This window comes from Chelon labrosus (assembly GCF_963514085.1).
Source record: "Chelon labrosus genome assembly, chromosome: 9".
NCBI classification, from domain to species: domain Eukaryota; kingdom Metazoa; phylum Chordata; class Actinopteri; order Mugiliformes; family Mugilidae; genus Chelon; species Chelon labrosus.
This window is the reverse complement of record NC_140359.1, coordinates 25,297,378-25,315,977: the sequence shown is the minus strand read 5'-3', so window position 1 is coordinate 25,315,977 and position 18,600 is coordinate 25,297,378. Positions and strand designations below refer to the sequence as shown.

The following is an 18,600-nucleotide window of genomic DNA, read 5'->3' as shown; positions in this document are numbered from 1 at the left end:
ACTTTACAGTAACGAGCTTAATGCTAATTCTGCACGTTGTGCATGTCTTAAAACCAACGCATATAGCCGTCCTCGCTCTGGTTGCCCTCAAAACTCTTAAGCAGATCTGGCGGAAGCGCGGCCTGGTGTCCCCATCAGTACCCATCTTTTCATATTCTGTATCGGCCGATCCGATGTTAAATAAACAAAATTCCGTCCCCTGGAGATTCACAGGCTTTCCTATCTTACTTATTCTCCTAGATAATGTGTGCTCCATGCAACTGGATTAAGTCCAATTAATATTTCTGTCAAAGTTAAGTAGCTGTGATCTCTACTCCAGAAATGTTCCGGTCATCCAACGCCATAAACTCCCTAACCCTCTCTGGAATATTTTGCCTTGAGGAAACTTTCTCTCTTATACAGAGTTTATTTTCTTTCTTTTGTTTTGGGCAGCTTTGACGCTAGCCAACACAAAGGAAGGGAACGTTCTGATGCTGCAGGGATGCGGTTTTCGGTTTATGGCAGACCTAAAATAAATAAAAGCTTGCCTTGAGCGGCCCTGATACTGATGGGACACCCCTAGTAGCGACGTCAATAGACTTCCTTTTAAACACAGAGGCAAAGAGCTGTTTCAGTGCTAACTTACACCAAATGTAGACGTATGTTTGTTTTTTAGGATAATAGGAGAATGACAAATTATTCTTTAAATCCCTCAAGGGGAAAGAATGTGTATATAAATCATAAAGTCATGTGCGTTTGATATAATCATTATTTCATTTCATTTATTTAAGGACAGTGCACATTAATTAACATTTCTGTAAATGTGCCAGTGTTAGCCAGCAGGCTAATTTTCAACTGTAGTCCATTGGCAAGATGTTATACTAGGCACATGGTGGCTGGATCATAGAGATTATCTAACACACTGCTGTCAAAGTCTGAGTATGTGCTGAAAAGTCATTCTGTACTTAAGGTCCATGTCAAATGGCTTGCAAGATTAGTTTGTTTCTTTATATTTACATGTTTCCTGTCAAAACAGCACTAGCTAGGCCACACCCCCCTCCTCCCAGAATCTCCAGTCTGATTGGTCGGCTCCAGTGGGGTGAGCAGGCCACTACCAAATCATGTCTGAGCCAGTTGCCAATGGTGGCTGTGGTGCTGGTGAAGAAGAGGAGAGATGCAGGAGGAGGGAAGGGAATGGAAATACAAAAAGCGCTTTATTGGACATAAAATCAAGCCACGCCCCCCAGTGCAGGATGAGTCATCAACCTTTTAATCTCCACCATTGCCATTAAAGAGTAGGTTTTTCTTTCTCGCTGTTATATGGTCATGATGTGAAAGCCATAATAAAACTCAACATTTGAATATAAACTAGTTTTTATGGGGACCTAATGAGATTATTAGGATTTTTTTTAGTAGCCTATACTCAAATGCCAATAGATTTATTCACTTTGTGAGTAATTCTAGGCGTTGCACCTTTATTCATACTTTCACTATTAATGCTTTTCATTCTGTGTGGTATTAAAAATCTTAAATTTAATCCTGCTAAAACCCGTTGAGGCCAGCATCTGCATGACAGGACCAAGGATTTAACCTGTGGTGGATTTGTGGAACTGCAGAAATGTTTGGGATCAGCAAAGCACTCGGCACTCTTCTATACCAAACATCCTTCCATTGTGCAGGGGGAAGTGTCAGTTTGTAGAAAACGGCTCATCCTCACCCTGTCATTATCCCGTCAGATATACGTGTGAATGAAAAGGCGAGTAGTCTGCAAAAAAAAAAAAAATCCCGCCTGTTTCTTGTACATTAAGCAGGACAGGGCAGGTGCAGAGGGAATTCAGGGCTCAATTGATACTGTGATAATCCCTCAGCTATGCAGGCATGCACAGACTTTGCTTGTCAAGTTGAAGCATTCCACAAGAAGGCAGCTCAGGCTGCGATTCAATTTAGCCAGAGCTCCAGCTCTCTCAGTAGAGCTAACCAGCCGTAAACGGATGGCATGCAAGCATTGTTTACCAAAAACACCATATTCTGTTGTATAATTGGCATCCTCATGTTAGTTTTTATGAGTCTGAACTTGAGTTCCTAGCAATTATGTGACGCAAGAAGTCGCTAGATTGTTAGAGAATAAAAAAAATCTAATTCCGTGTCCAGATTTCTCTACGAAAAATGCTTCTTTGTGCATCCTGGATTGAAAAATAGTTGGTTTGTCTGCGTTCAGGTGGTGCAAGGGGCTTTTTTAATTAACGTTGGATGTTGTTGCTGTGCGTTCACCCTCTGTGGGCTTCAATGGAGGCTTGGAAATGTTTGTAATGTGCTTCTTTACAGACGATAGAGGCTGTGGTCATCTTGGGTTCACATCAGTTACAGCGAATGCCTGCTATTTTTTCTTGACAAGATGACCTGATACGATCGATAAGATGTCACGCGAATGTTCTTTGGTTTGAGTTCCTTTTTGTACTTCCAAATAGCTACAGTGTCTATAAACAAAACACTTTGGTTACTATGACCACACTATAACCAACAGTTTGGTTATTACTGCTGGATTAAATTGGTTTTGCTCGTGGTATGTTTCATAACTCTCTGAAATGGAGATGATCACTTTCACATTTCTGTACCTGGACCTTATTTTTGGCATAAAATACGATTGTTTACTCACCCGTATAACTTTTGTGTAGTTTGCAGTCAGTCGGGAGATATTTAGATCTGCGTATATCCATATAGTGGGAGTGAATGGGTCACCGAAATGCAGCCTCTAAATAATGCATCACCCGGGGTCTGTAGCTTGACCTACAGACCCCGGGTGATAACCGGTAACTTCGGAGTCAACGGGGAATAGCACTAACGTATCATAACAAAATATTGGTGAAATGAACAAGTTTCGTGGCAGATAATGCGTTATTTAGAGGCTGCGTTTCGGTGCCCCAGTCACTTCCACTACATGGATATGCGCAGATCTAAATATCTCCCGACTGACTGCAAATGACACAGAAGTTATATTGGTGAGTAAACGACCGTATTTTATGCCAGAAATAAGGTCCAGGTTGTAAAAAAACAGTAGTTCCCCTTTAAAGACAACATTAGTCATCATCTTGCTGAACTACTCATCAAAGATCACCTTACAACTATAATCGGTCTGTTAATTCAACTTCAACTTTATCAGCAATTTTATGTGTTTTTATTTACAGCTTCTTGAAATATTATTGGCAAATTTTCTTTGTCTTCTCTGGTAATTGCGGGTTTTCATGCCGTTTTTGTTCCGTAGAATAAAACTCCATCCGTGGAATCCTTTCAGTCGACTGTAAATCACTTTAATTAGAGCTAGGGGTGTACTTTGACTTGAAAATGTTGCCTTTTTTCCGCCTGGTGCCGCTGGAAACTCCCCCCAGCTTTACCCTCTTCACCACAGAACGAGCTGTTGAATTTGTCTCCTGCCTGGGATGCCACTGTTTACGGCTGAGAGAACACCCCTGAGCCTCGGCCCACTGGCCGCCGGCCTGCTCATGTTACAGCCTCCCTCGCTGGATGGGATCGTCAGGTTACAGTGTGTGTGTGTGTTTGGTGTGTGCGTGGCTGTGTTGTGATTGGCTCGCGCTCCGCCGTGTGAGACAGCGCCGGGTGACGTCTCCATGTTAATCCCTCACTTCTATCTGGTGGTGCTGGGTGCCGTCTGTGAGTTGGAGTGAAATGCATTTGCAGGATAACTTTGTTGCTTTTAAAGTGAGTAGAAATTTTAAATGAGTCGCTTCTACAACTGTCACTCTTTCTGTAGATCATTTTTGAGATGCTATGCATTCATAAAAGCACTTATTTGTTTCAGTTAAACTTTGACTCAGTGCCACCACTGAATGCTGCGTTGAACTTTTATCTCTATGCTGTAAATAACCGCAAAGTTTCAGATAATACAGGGGAAAAAAGACACTTTTTGCACATATCATACTTCATGTTCTGAATGGGTTTGCATTGAGTTCATGCACATATCCACCAGTACGATGCGTAGGATTGGATTTTAAAGTATGCCAGTTATAGTTCGTGCATGCACGCATCTCCTAATTGTTTTTGACACCCAGATAAGCTTTTGAGAAACATGTTGGTGCTCCAATAGAAACTAGGACACTATGGCATGTAAAAAATGGAAATATGAAACAGGATTTCCCAGGTTCCATGTAGAATGACCCACATCAGGATACTAATATGCATTTAAACAAGTTGTTGTTGTTGTATTCAGAAGATTTTTCAGTATCAACATGCACACGTTGCTAAGACAAACCTCTGTTGTTTTTAAGGGAAACGCTGCAGAGCAATGTACGTGTCAGATGGTTTGAACTGGTTCAGAGGTCTGGTCAGAGTTCTGTAGGAGAGGGGGATGTTTGTTGTGTCTACAGCTGCCTTTCTCCACATTCCCAATAAAGATCCAGTCACCATGTCCTAAAAGTTAGCTGAGGCTCCAATGTTTTTTTGTTGTTTTTTCTGGGATATGCAGCTGTCCAAAAATCAAGATGTGGTGTTTTTAAGACACTATCTATATTTCTTGTATTTGGGTGATTTGTTTAGGCTTTCAAACCTAATATGTTTGTTGTGAATCAAAGTGTTTGCTTTACTCACATAGGCCCTGGTGCAGAATGGCTAGACCTGAATGGCACAGGTCACCAGAATCTGATTTACGTCCTTTTAGTGTTGATGCAGGAGGAAAAAATGTCCACCAAATTACTTTTCGTTTCAGTCAATGTTACTCCTCCTCTTTAGAAATATTGATAATCTGACAGTTATTATTAATATGGAAGTGCCATCTTTGTGTCTTAAGAGGCAGACAAAATAACCTGAACTACTAGTGAGATGGTGAACTAGGACATGCCAGATGATAGTAAAATTTGCATATGCATGAGGAAAATATTGGTGTATGTGTGTACGTCTGTGTATATATAGAATATGAAGAGTATAATAACTGTCAGGGAAGTATGGACACTGTGTGGATGTCGTGGAGTGACTGTGGACAAACTACTGGTGATTAAAGGTTGATGACTCAACCTGCACTGGGGGCGTGACTTAATTTTATGTCCAATAAAGCGTGTGGTAGGAGTTGTGCAGACTAGTCGCTGATCACGTGACAATAACAACATGGACGCCTCCTAGAAGACGGATGAGGAGTTGTTGCAGCAAACTACCAGCGGTTCATCAAGTGTGTGGAAATACTTCACAAAAGATGAAGCCCATATTACCGTGACATGTCAGTCCTGAAACACAACTAAAGTACTACTGCAAAAAAGACGGTAACGCTGCTAACGCTAGCAGAGGAACGGTCCAAATCCTCTGGACAGCAGTCGGTTAACAACTTCACCAAACATCCTGTGGTAACAGAGAGAAGGAGGCTGAACATCAGAAATTTGATAAAGTTATAAACGGAGAAGACTTCTGTTGTGGAGTACTATTAAATGCTGCGGAGGTGCTGCATGTTTTTATACAGGCTATACATATCTGCAGCCCACAGTATGTAGCACATGAGCTGTCTGTTCTCAGCATATGTATTCAGGTTAAGAATATAGATTTCATTACTTTCTGTGTTTTTATTAGTGTCGTCATCAGAGACTAGTCGGTGTCATGCAGCCTCTAGTGTGTATCAGGTCACTTTTACGTCACATTAGCTGTAATTACAAGCTGCTGACTTGTCAGATCATTCTGGAGGTAATCATCCGGACACTTGGGATTTTTTTGTAGCTTTCGATAATTGTAGTATGTTAACACAGATGGCAGCCATGCAGCAAACCTGCTCTTTCATTGTTAGATGAGTCTCAGTATCCACCGATAATGTTGGACGTCAAGTGTCTTAAAGCGAATCCATTTTAAAGCTCTAATAAGTAAGTTGTTTCGGGAGCTTTTCGTCTGACTTCCCGCCGGCCACGTGGCAGACTAATAGGAAGTCTCTAAAGTCAGGTGAAAACAGCAATTCTTTTGAAGTGGTTGTCAAATCGGAAACAAAGCTGCTTTCTGCCAGCGAGAGGTCTTTCATAAAACCCGTCTGCGGCTGCATGCCTTTGATTCGGCGCATAAACATCTTCCTGCCGAACGTCGGGCGTTTCTCGGTAAACTGTTAAACTGCAGCACCAAATTATTTCCTCTTGTGGTCAGCGGTGCTTTTGTTTACAGTGGAGATTGACTCCCTGGTGACAGCATTGATCTTATCTGCTCCGGTTAAAGCTTCTGTGCACATAAAGGCCCGCTGTCAGCAGGCGGAGAGCTTTTTAATACGAGTCTGTGTTTCCGCATCCCATATTCATTAGAGAGTAAATACCGACTACGATATCTGTAATGATCACATAGATGATTGAGGGAACGTGTAATCATTCAGTGTTTTACTGTGTATTTACTAAAACAGAAGAAGTTGTCATCTAATTAGTTTTTTTTGCAGCTTTGATGCTATCCAACTGCCATTTAAAACGGGGGAAGATGTTTTGATGCTACAGGGTTTTGGTTTATGGCACACCTAAAATAAATAAAAGATAAGGCTTGGCCGTAGCCCAATACCGATTCCAATCTGTACATTTTAAACAAAAAGCCTGGATCGGCCCCGACACCGGTCTCCTGATAACGATCGGGACGTCCCTGCTTGCAGATATGGAAATCGGTTGTTACTTCAGCAAACTGGGCCTGTAGTGAAGTTCTCTTGACAATGGCCCGGCGTCCTCTCGGGTTTCAGTTTCCACAAAGCGAGGGGGCAGATCGCCATGGCGACACCATCCACGGGTTCCCCGAGCCATCCCACGTCGCAGTCTGAGGGGTGGATATGTACACGTTGTAGATCTTCTCTTGAGATCATTCTTGATTAGTTATAGTGGAGTAAAAGCGTATATATTGTGCTGTAAACATTTCACCCTCATGCACATTATTAATAATGATTAAAAATTAACTTCTAACCAAACTAAAATAGCCGTGTTCCTCTGAGCTTCGTGGTCGGAGAACTGATAAACTGGCTGCTATACGTGAACATGTTTTGTTTATTCAAATCAGAGACGTGCTCGGCAGGTAGTACTTGTGGATGACCTGAATCATATAGAACAAGACTTCTTGTTCTGGCATATGTCAGATTATTGTCTTGTAGTAATAGGGCTACAACAAACCATTGCCAATTGTCAGTTAATCTATTGCCTGTCTTTTCAGTTAATCTGTTTAATTTCTGAATGGACAGAACTTCCCTTATTGAACTTTTAAACATTTTATTCAACATAAACATGACATATTTTAACATGACATCTAAGGTCAATCAATTGGCCATTGATCTTATTGTTCAACATTACCTGGTCTGGTCGGCAGCCTCTCATTTAAGTGAAGTGTGTTTCCAGTAAGTATTTTTTGAAGTGCCTTCAGACAGACCCTATGACTGATATAATGACTGGTATCGACAAATAGCGCTTCCTGTGTGGTGCAGAATGAAGAATCCAATCGAAACTTTAACTTAGATTTATTCAGAGTTGCCTAATTCGGTAACGTGGCGTTTGTTATATTCTTCAAATGATTAGTGTAGATATTGATTGTGATTTGAATGAATTGTGCCAATTTAAATTGTAAATACAGCTGTATTATTTATCTTCTAAAGGCTGCTTATGCCCAGTAAGAACGTAACATTGATGGGAAACCATGTTTCAGGTCTATATGCACATAAACTGCTTGGAAAAGCACTGGAAAGCAGTGTTGTCATATTGTCCATTAGTGTCTAGAGTGCTCTAGAGAGTCTCTGAGTTTGTGTCTGGAAAAACAACAAGTAAGGACCAACAACCAACCAACCAACAGACAAAACGCACTGACATTGCTGTGTCATTGTTTTGACTTCGGAAAGCTGGTGGATCTGGAGGATCTTCTCTGCTGAAGAGCCGTGCTATAGTGATGGTCTGATTCATTTCTAGTAATTCCACCCAAATAAAGCCCCTGTATTTACACGATCAATGGCCTTTATGCTGACAAGTCGTTGCAGCCCTATATGATGATTAAATGTTAAAGATATCTTGATTTGTGCTCTCTTTGGCGGCTCCTACAACAATAGGAAAGTGTTTAGTCGTATCAGCCGTACGTATCATTGTGCCGTTTACTGTTAGATAGCAAATAATAAAAGGAGGTTTGGTTTTCTGTCAGATGTCGTAATCTTGGGATCTTGGAGTGGATAGTTGCTAGCTTATTTGTTATTGGTCATATCGATGTGGCAAAATGATTGGGATCATGTTTCCAGAGCTCGTATATTTGGAGGACATGTGGGACTAAAACCCACATGGTTGTGCAACGGTTCCTCGCCAGGCTTTGACCACAGATGTATTAGGGTTAGGGATATCTGACGGTTCATCTGTTGTTCACTGTTGTTCCAACCTCCCTCCCTTCCTCTCGCTTCCATCCGTTTTACATATTCAGTGACATCTGCCACCAAACCTCCCCACTAGCTGATGCCGATTGTCTTTACCCTCCCGTGTAGCTGAAATAACAGCAGAGCACGGGTCAACTCTCAAGTCAATATTTGTTCATGGACGGCGCCTCCTGGGCACTGGCCGCCTGTTTTATGGAAGCTCAGTGATGCTGGAATAAAAAGCTGTACGAATTGTGACTCGGGTTGATGAAGGTGCGTTTGCTTGGTATTTGTTTAAGGCAGTCAAATACCCAAATTTACTTTATAATAATTATAGTAAATATCCTTGTTTAAGGCTCACCAGTACTGACTGTGGCCAATTGTTGAAGTGGATGATGAATGTGGAGTCAAGTGCTGCTTTTGCATTTATCTACAGTATTTTTCTACAGAAATACTGTACGTATTTTCTACGTACAGTATTTCTACTTTTTGTTTTCAAATTGTGATATCCGAACTTGGCAAGATTGCCAACATTTATTGTCCAGGTTGAAGCTCCTAGGGCTCCTAGGGCTCCTAGGGCTGCAAGAACAAAGTTTGTTCTGGACAGGTCATTTGTACTTCACGAGAAACTCAAGTGCAGAACTTCAGGGAGGTTCTCATAGGCCCCTCCCACTGCAGTACATGTCACACGTGCTAAGAATTATGGGAGATATTATTTTTGGTTGTCGGCCGGTTGTTTTGATGCCTGTGTCCGTCGGATCTCGCCGTTCCTTCCTCATGTACCCACACACAGTATGCCGATCTCTACTGCTAGCATTTCCGCTTTTCCGCATTAACAGTTGCTGGACACGACACGAGAAAAAAACATTCTGTCCGGTTGATGTGTCAAGAACAAGCTGCGAGAACTCCCAAACGAACAAACTTCTCGTGGAGTATGTACCAGCCTTTACCTTTCTGTTTGGTTTTAGGTCATTTAATTTCTTCAGTTTGTCCCTAACAAGCCACATATAAAATAAATACACCTTAAAAATATGATTAAATCACTTCATCGTATTGTTATACTGCTGCACAAGCTGTCAACGTGTAGGAATGTGGCTTAGTGTTGCTTATACAGTTTAAAAAAAACAGCAAAACCTGACTCTTCACGAGCAATCAAAGCAAACAGAGTCATTTCGACCACATTGTTAGAATTGTTGTTGTTTTATTTCTCCTCTGAATCATTCCCAACGGTGACGTTTTAAAAATTCCCACAACACCCCGGGAGTTAATCCCTTTGTTTTGGTGGAAGTGGAGATCCTCCAGCCATAGTGTCACAGTGTTTCCAGTGGAATGTTCCCTCTATTGTCAACCAGGATGACTCCCACTGGGAAGATGCCCCCGCCCCCCCTCCCTCCCTTCCCCTCACCACCCTCCACCCCACCGCATCACCCACTCAGCCCTTCACTGCCAACACAATACAATGTGTTGCATTATACCTATGAAGGCATGCTACTGTTTTCGTAGCCTATGACCCCGTGACCGCGAGCCCAGGCCAAGATAATGAAAGGGATGACACGGAAGTCATTAGTTAGTCCCACAGCTATTACAACTTCCTCTGCTCCACGATGGCTGCTGGGAATCCCAGCTCTGAACCGGTTTTTATATCGGCACGGTGAAATGTTTTAACGCAAGATTACAAAACTGAATCGACAAATGTTTTCGTATTTACCAAACTAAAGTCTATTTAATGGTAGAATCTGTCTGGAACTGTCAAAATTTATCAATAATTTAGTCCCTAAATGAATTAAATACACATCATACTTTCAGTCCAGGGTCCTGTGAGCTCAAGTTGCATGTTTTAGGATCATAATATACAAAATACCTGATTTATCAACATCTTAGGACCGGGAAACACCAAATATTTGGCATTTTCTGTCGTATCTAAAAGATTTAAGTATTGGAATAGTTTGACAGTCAGTTTTTCTTTTTATCCACAAACTATATGAACAAATGTTTTGTTAAACTTCGTTTCATTCATGCATATTATATATTTTCATATAATCAGTTGGAAATGTTAAAATTAATCACATTGTGAGGACAAATTGAGCTCACAATTGAGCTTGTGTTTTGCACATTAATAACTGTTTAATAAAACTAATGTTTTCGCATTAGTTTTTAATGTGTTTAAATTTGTGTTTCCTCCATTTTAAACTTATGCCATTTGCTGTGTGAAATATTACGTCTGTCTTTGTGCCCTAAATACTGTTCTTATGTCAGATATTGTCTTTGTTTCTGGCTTCGACCTATGCTGCAGAAAATCGCAGGAATCCTTCAATCACATACGTCAACATTTTTATTTATTTTTTTAGGTTTTGCAGTTTAAACCTTTTGGTTCTAGTGAGAAACTGCTTCCAAACCTGTCAACCTGTACATTTTTTATTTATTTTTTTTGTGAGGCTCCGTTGTCTGTCTTCACCTGGACCCTCTCTGAGGCAAACTGTTGTTTTAGTGACTTCCTGAAGCTGCTGAAGGTTACTGTATGAAGACAGACCGTCTGTTTCATTCACCAACAACCTGACAAACTGTCAGCGCTGAAGGACGAGGGTTGTGTTTCTTTGACGCTGTGTTTTTCCTGCAGGACTGGGGATCATATCCTGTACTGTCAAATACCAAAAGGCTTTGTTCATTTTTTGCCAGTTTAAACTTGGAGAGAACTTAACTTTTAGCAGTTACGTCGGGTAATGCTACCTTGACCTTCGCCTCAAACTTTGCTTGATGTGGTACGCCGTCGTTTTATTCCAGAAAGTTTTATTTATCTTTTCTAGGTGTCGTGGTTTCGCGTCTGAATCTGCCGGAGCGTCCACTCTCTCTTCTTTTGTTCCTGCATTTCCTCATCTCTTGTCCCTTGGGACTAAATTAGACTTTCAAATTGGTGAATAAATGTGCGCACCGCTTCGGGTGCCCGGGGCAGCTAAAAGGGAGAAAGGAGTTCCTTTTTGGAAAAGAGGTTTGTGCCTCATCGCTACTGTCATCCCCCCCCTTTCCTTCCCCATACACACCTTTTCATATCCCCATCTCTCAGTGGAACAAATCATTTAGCTAATGGGATTAGTCTTCCCTCTCTCCCTCCCTTCCTCCCTTCCTCCCTTCCTCTCTTGTCTTCTTTCTTTTCTCGAGTCCATCCTTGAGCTCCTCTCTCTTTCTGGAAAAAAAAAAAACCCACGAGTGGTTCGTCTGAGTGAAAAGGTTTAGAGAGGGAACCCTGGGAATTAATGAGGACTCAATGGAGGCTTGTAGAGGTTCAGTTGCCTTACTTGGCCTCCCTCTTGCTGTCTTTTGAATATGTGGCCAACATTTGCAATGCTGAGGACCCATAGTCCCTGTAAGTACAAAACGGCGTCACGTGTTGGTTCAAATAAACTCTTAACCCCTTGACGCCTGAATTGATTTACAAAATTGTGTTTTTGCTTTCAAGCTGATGCTAAATTAAGTGGAGATTGTTAATTTGACTACAGTTCACAGTATGTACAAATTCAAATTACACACTATAACACCAGCTATTATAATCTAATTTGAAACCGAGCTCAAGCTTTACACTTAGGACTTCTAAACTTTAAAACGTTAATTTGTCCTATTCGTCAGCTTCCATTAGCCGGATGTTGTTCCCACTCCGACCGGTCCTACGAGAAACTAGTGTTTCCTAGGTACGTATCGAATGTGTCGCGGCTTCTCGGCACTCGGAGTCGAGGGGTTAAAAATGTGCAGTTTGGTTATTTCACCATCACGAGGTTTCCCAGCTGCTGAGCGGTGATAGCGTTGAGTAACCCCCACATTAGTGTGCTTGATATCCCCCCGATGACAAACGACACCGAATCCCGTTAAGCACTGATGTCACCACATTAAGCGGTACAGTCGTGACCTCGCCGCGGTAAACAATGAGGCCAGCTGAGAGCGACGCTTGGAGAGGATCACAAAAGGCGGCCGGCGTCGGGGCCAGCTGGGGACGAGGTGTGCAACAGATGGGCTGGAATATATTTTACATTTCATTTAAATTTTGTTTTCTACTCCCATTTTACACAGAGCACCCAACAATAACAACATTTACCAGTAAATCAGTTACACATTGAAGGGTTTTAATTGCAAAAGAAACTCTGCTCTGAGGAAGGAAGCGTACGAGGCTCTGCAAGCACTGATCGATTTAATGCTTTCTGCCACTTCTGCAACACGTGTTTATTATTTCATTGCATCAGTCAATTAGTTATTTTTGCCCTAAGATTTTGACAATCTATTACTTTCAACCAGTTAAGATTTAAGCGTGTCTTTGTGCTCTTGTCTGGAAAAACAACATGAGGACACAACAGTGAGACAAAACTCACTGCAATAGTCCAAATACTGCCGCTGCTATCTCATGGTTCTGGGGTCAGGAAGCTCCAGGATCATGCACGGCGACTGATTTTAATTTGTATGACTCTTTTTGACTCTTTTTAAAGTATTCCCACACGTCTGACCGGTCCAGAAGAGTCTCGTTTCAAACCTCCGTGGCCACAAAAGCCAACATAATTGGGGATGAACGTTGAGGCTGCATATTCCCTGCAAACCAGTGCATTTATCTTGTTGAGTCAAGGTGCTTCTATGATTACATATTTCTTTTCCCCGAGAGTTAGAGAAGGGGATTGTGAACAAAAATGGCTAAAATAGACCGCACTCAAGGCCAAATCCCAGCCACAATGGATTTAAAAAAGAATAAGAAATACATCCTCCAGTGTGTTACTGTTTTTATTTTAACTTTGTGTTGTCGCTGTTGTTGTTGTGTTTTGTTACTTGAATTGGCAAACTAAAAAAGATCGGTATCTGATCGGGGGGCAAAAATAACTTGATCGGGACGTCTCTGCTCTCACGTGTGCTCCTATGAGTTCTACTTTTCTATTTGGTGGACACGAGGACGGTTCAGAACGGACGCCCGTCACCAGTTCTCGCTGTGATTCAGGATCACTTCCGTCCTCCTGCTTTAAACACACACACTTGTTGTTTGCTGAGTCACTTGCCCCCTCCCGTTCACGTCTCAGCGATGACATTGATTTTTATCAAACTCAGCCGCCAGCTGCTTTCAGAAGCCGGGCGCTTTTAATGAGTCCGATAAGGTCTTCAGTGGGAAACATGTTATCTTTCTGTGTCGTGCTCACGTTGTGGTTGAAAGCCTCTGGATTTGGCAGGTGTCTTTTGTTCCCGGCACCTGGACCGTGGCACAGCTGGGACTTGAGCCCCTGGAGACACAGAATAATAAAAAATAAAACCAGCCTCTTAAAGTGATAGATTTTCAGTGGCATGGTTGTCTGTTTAAATTCAAAATGAGACATTTTTTTGCGTAGCTTCCTGGAATTTGCTTGTAAAGACTTTTTTATGGTCACACTTTTTTTTTTTTCCCTCGTAGGGGGAATAAGAAGAGTTCTTTAAAGTGTCCAGCTTAACACTAATGCTGTGTGGCCGGAGACGGACGTCCTCAATAGTTTGAACAAAGATTTCAGATATAGGTCAGCCGGAGAAAAGAATGTAAAAACAGGCCGACGGGGACGAATAATAGAAGAAAGCGAGCGTGGATGTGTGTTAGGCCTGTAGCCCTCGACTCTTTATCTCCACTCTGTTGTGTCTTTCCCAAATAAATACCAGTTGTTTGCTAGGAAGCTGTGTCCAGAAGCTTATTTTAGTTGTGTAAGTTCTTCAAATAATTACATGACAGGACAAACTTTTATTTTTGTAAATACCAGCGATGCATTTTTACTGAGCTATGAACAGAAATGCAGATTTAAAGATTTCTGCTGTCAGTACGATCAGCACATTTTTAGGTTTTCATTATATAACGTCTGCAGCAGTAACATTGTGATCACAAGATTAGAGTCCATGCACGTTTTTTAAAGCTTATTTAAGTTTGCGATAAGGATCAGTCACGTTGCCTGATATCAGGTCTGTGTTCTTGCATCACTTACTGCAGTCTCTTTAACCGTGAATGTGTCATGGTGACAAAAAAGCTCCTGATTAAAACGTTTCTAAGGAGCGTCAGCCGCCTGATTCAGCACAGGAACTGGGCTGGATCAGTCTCTTAAGCAAGATAATCAACCACTGCAGTTGGTTAACCTCCATAACAAGCGGTGAGTCAGTCACGGTAAACATGTTGTTTGAATCCGAATCAGACGGTGTGTGTCTAGGCAGGCCTGCCCGAGAAAGTGAGTGAGGCTGAAGGGCCAGAGGAGAAAGTAGAGGCTCTCAGTCAGCGTGAGGCTGATACGATTACCTTTTATAGATTCAGAATTATCCAAGATCTGTTTAAAAATATGTATAAAGAGGACGTTAAGGTCCCTCACCCTCTGCATGATTGCGTGACAGCTTCCTACAAAGCGACGCCTCCCGTTTGCAGCTCTCGATCATCGCGGGTCAAACTGAGCTGCACCTTTTTATACATCGGTGGAACCCCGCCGGACTCTGGCGCTAATCCAGCACAGCGTGACTCATTAACGGCATAATTGCTCCAACAGCTCAAGAGTTTAAGATGCTCTAATCAATACAGACAGCGTTACGTGGCTCCACAGACATTCCTGGCGTAGTAAACTGCCCAACGACCAGGATTCTAGTGTTGCAGACATCTTCACCCGGTTTGCAGAAGGTGTTGGCTCTTGGTTCAGTTAGGTGTCTGTCGGCGTCTCTCCTTCTCTTCCCGCCGTCGCCGGTTTTAATTAGGTTGTTCTTCATTGTCTGGCTGCTGTCAGAGGAGAAGGGCAGCAGAGGATGCGGCGGTGGGTCTCACCGGTCCGTCTCCAAAAGGTCAGCGGAGTGGGCTCGCTTGGCACAAAAGTAAACATGGGAGCGTTTAAGATGTGGAATTTCTCCCACAGTGCCTCTTTGAATGAGCTGAGAACATTAAGTGAAAGCTGTGGGAGGGACAGACTGGAGCCAGTGGTGCTGCTGTGTACACCGATCAGCCACAACATTAAAACCACTGGAGACGGGAGAAGTAAATAACATCTTGTGACGATTCAGTGTTCTGCTGGGAAACTTCTGGACCTGGCATTCATTCATGTGGATGTTACTTAGACCTGTAGCACCCACCTAGAGCAGACCAGGCACCCCCACCCCATAGCGATGACACCCCTTGATGGCAGCATCCATCCCCAGCCTCAACATAATAGTGGTGCAGTAATAGGTTTAAGAGTCTGTTTAAAATGTTCCTAAACTGTGCACGTTTGTCCAAATTTGGCTCAACGTGACAAACTGCAGAGACACGCTGAGCCTAGTTTCCACGGTGTCCCACTGAGGAGGGTCCCCTGCGTGGGGCCCTCCTCCTCACCAGCTCGTAGCTCTCCTCCGCCTTAGTGACTCCACTCAAGGGCTAAACAAATAAGTGGCTCCAGCCTGTCCTTGGTCAAGTGCAGGCCCGGACAGAGGATGGCATGTGTGTAGGGGGAGGAGGAGGAGGGTGAATGACGGTCTGAGTCGGTGTGAAAGGGAAAGAAACGGACAAGGAAAAGCTTTAAAATGCACCAAACCAGATCAAACAAGTGATTCAAGGAGAGACACAAGAAGTTTGACCCCCAGAGGATGTTTTGTACGTTTTTGTGACGGATGCTGAACTCTTTCAACTCTCTGTTGGCAGGACAGGCTGCAGAAATTACACAGGGCCTCTGTTGGGACCTCATGGGTGATTCTAAACTCTTTGAATGTTGAGAAAAAGGGAAAAAACAGGTTGGAAGAAACGAATTCAAATGGTCTTTATAGCATTTAATGAACTACAGCTTCTTAGCAGCTTGTTTCCTTTAATCAGACAGAAAATGAATAATTTTGCATCTGTTATATTTTGTGATTTGGACAAAAAGAAGTAATCTTATTGTCCAGAAACAGATTCATCAATTTAAATAATAAAATACACAGCTGCTTATTCCATATATGGCTGCAGTTTGAATGTAGTCAGTTTTAGTGTGAGCCACAGTGTGTGTCCTAGCTGCCTCTGTCCTCTAGGGGGCGGTGTTGTCAGCTTAAAGAGCATTTAAAGGTTGGTTGGAATAGTTGTGTGTCCTGTACACAGTGGACGCCCTCCTAAATTTCAGCTCCGGGCAACATCACGAGCTGAATAGGTTGATTAATGATAAACGGTAGAGTGTCCTGAGTAAAGGGTAAAGTTATCCTTCTCTTTTTATTGCCAGGTATTTCATGAATGGGGAGAAAGGGATGTCTAAAGATGGATTATTACCTCAGTAGAGGAGCTATGGGAAGTCTTTGTTTAAAATAGTACATTATAGTTAATAACATAATACAGGGAAGGAGACAATGATCCTGGAAACCCATTCAGAAGGAAATGTTGCACCTTGTTTTGCAAACACAAGAAGTGTTATTACCTCAAACGAACTGAAGGTTAAATCTGATCGAAGAAATAAAAGATTATGCACTGATCAGCCACAACATTATGACCACTGACATGAGAAATAAGAAACTTTTGGACCTGGCATTCATTCATGTGGATGTTACTTAGACATGTAGCACCCACCTAGACCAGACCAGGCACCCCCACCCCATAGCAATGACACTCCTCCAAATTCACTAGATCTCAAACTGATCAAGTATCTGTGGGATGATACACAGAGGCCCCTTCCCTCAAAGGCCCCCCCCCACTAAACATCATCCTGTTGCCAGACACCACAGGACACCCTCAGAAGGCCCATGTCCATTTTCCGATGAGTCACAACTGTTTTTTACACAATATAACGAAGGTGGTCGTAATGTTACGCCTGATCGATGTACTGCCCATTTAAAGCTCTGCAAAGCTTTATTTTTATCAAAAGCTGCTGACTGGCAGGATCTCAGCGTAATAAATCTCAGGTGGAGACGGTGCTGGAGAACACCTGCCACATGTTTATCATCCGAGCAGAAAACCACTTCTTCAAAAGAAGTTTCGTAAAGATGCCCTGGAATCTAGCAGCGATTAGTCTTCACATTTTTTAAAAAAATTTTTTTTTATTGTGGCCTTTGAAGTCTTTAAGTTGGCGAGAGGACCTTCTTAAACTTAAACCTGGAGGACGCTGCTACTGTTTAGTTGGCGTTTAGTTGGAGTCTTGCAGCAGATTCTTATGAGGGCACAGTGAGCAGCTGTCAAGATAAACGGCTGAACCAGATAAGGCACAGGCTTAAAGTAGAAGGGTGGAAATCAAAGCATGTGGTCTCCTTTCTGGAAACGGTAGACTCCTTTTTTTTATTGTAATTCATTGTTTAAACCATGTTCAGCAATTTTCTTTGTTTGATTTGCTCTCGTGACGCAACACACGGAGGCATTTTCATTCCTACCTAAACCTTTCCCATATTTGCAAAGCATTGCAACTTTTTTTTTTTTTTTTTTTTTAAAAGCAGCAAAGTATGGGGTAGATTTAAATTCCATCTGCGTTCAGATCGATCTGCACGTGTCTCACAGATGGTTCAGTCTGTAATTTTAAAGTCCTCTTTTTCTTTTTTTACTCTGAAATATTCTGATTTCTGAGGTCTACTGCTACGTTGAAACAAGAAGGATCTGTTTCAGGATGCATTCTGGGTAAAATAGTTCTGCTAGTGGAGAGTGTAATGATGTATAATTGTCCTAATTCAGCAAATGCTTGTCGATCTTGAGTGCTATGTTTGTCCTCGTGTGTGTGTGTGAGGTCTGTGGCTGCAGCTGAAAAAAATAATAATAATAGCACGGAGTTGAAAGTGATATCGACAGAAATAACTTGATGTGTCATTATACGGCAGCAGGACTGACTGAACGTTGACTCATCATGTCACGCTCAAGTTAAGAGTTCTTCTTCTTCTTCTTCTATTTTTTTTTTATTGTTTGAGCAATTTAGTGTTGAGTGCTGCCGTTTTGAGCTTCTTTTTGTGTTTTGGCCCTTAGTAGAGAGAGTGCAAGAATTTAAGTCCTTTTATTGACGGACATGGGTATTTTCTTTTGGAATAAGTGTGTGGTTAATGGACGCTGCAGAGTATGAGTTACTGCAGGTAATGACTTTTGTTTTTCCTTAAGAATGATACCAAGAAGGAGCTAGATGTGCAGGGAAACGACAACTCTGTTGAGCCTTAATGCAGTCGTTAGCATGGCTTATAGGCTCTGTTGCCATAGTACAGTGCAGAATTATTCTCTACCTGTGGGTTGCTGGATGTGTCACAAATATGTGGAACATCCAGCAACATGTAGGAAAATGTAGGCAACGTTGTTCTTGGTTCTTTTGCATAGACTGTATAAGGATGGACAGTGGATCAGCCCCTCAAAAGTGAAGCCAAAGGAAGTAGAGCTCCCCCTGGTGGCT

General features: G+C 42.2%; 1 protein-coding gene across 2 annotated transcripts in view; it reads left to right on the top strand.

The window, feature by feature from the left end:
• Positions 1–18,600, top strand: part of kank1a (KN motif and ankyrin repeat domains 1a) — a 62,066-nt gene that overhangs the window by 6,817 nt on the left and 36,649 nt on the right. Inside the window, exon 1 of one of the 2 annotated variants that reach the window (XM_084551904.1) lies at positions 3,666–3,696. The exons of the other annotated variant lie outside the window; for it this stretch is intronic. The gene's annotated coding sequence lies outside the window, so the exon portion shown is untranslated. Of the gene's footprint in view, positions 1–3,665; positions 3,697–18,600 lie in introns of those variants that run through there. 2 annotated transcript variants of the gene reach the window in all.